The following is an 870-nucleotide window of genomic DNA, read 5'->3' as shown; positions in this document are numbered from 1 at the left end:
ACTTGAAGATGAAGAAGGTAGAGGACAGTCATGCAGTCTTGACAATGAATGAACAATTGAAAGCAATTGTTGAACAAAACCCATGTCAAAATGTCAGAGAAATATATCTGAAGCGCTTGGTGTCGGTATTGCAACAGTCTCATACAATCTGCAGAAGATTGGTAAAGGTGGAAAAGCTCGATAAATGGGTGCCACATGAGCTCAATGAAAATCAAAAAACTTGGTGTTTTGAAGTGTGTTCAATGCTCTTGGTGTTTCACACCAATGATCCTTTTCTTGTGATGAAAAGGAGATCCTAAGATAACCGTAAACGATCAAGGTCAATGGCTTGATCGTGATGAGTCCCTCAAACATTTTCTCAAGGCCAAAGTTGCATCAGCAAATAATTACGGTGACTGTCTGGTGGTCTGCAATTGGTGTCCATTACAGCTTTCTGGAAGCCAATCAGGGAATTTTAGCAGAGGTTTACTGCAATCAACTTGCTGAAATGCATGTTCACTTGTAAAAAAATGAGACCCTGCATTGGTGAATTGGCATGGCCCAATTCTGCTCCATGATAATGCAAAGCTACATGTTGTAAGAATGACACTGCAGAAACTCACAGACTTGGGATATGAGACTTTACCACATCCTCCCTTATTCTCCTGCTCTTTCACCCACTGACTACAATTTTTTTTCAGCATTTAAACACGTTTTCAAGTGATAAAACTTTCAGGTCCAAACCAGAGGTGGAACCAGCTTTCAAAAATTTCTTAGCATCAAAGCCAATAAGTTTTTTTGCCAACAAGGCTTAAATAATCTTGTTGATTGATAGCAGAGACGCATTAGATATGGCTCATATTTTGACTAAGCAAAGCATTTTTCTATTGT

The sequence above is a fragment of the Octopus bimaculoides genome, chromosome 2 (assembly GCF_001194135.2).
Source record: "Octopus bimaculoides isolate UCB-OBI-ISO-001 chromosome 2, ASM119413v2, whole genome shotgun sequence".
Lineage (NCBI taxonomy): Eukaryota > Metazoa > Mollusca > Cephalopoda > Octopoda > Octopodidae > Octopus > Octopus bimaculoides.
This window is presented reverse-complemented; position numbering follows the sequence as displayed.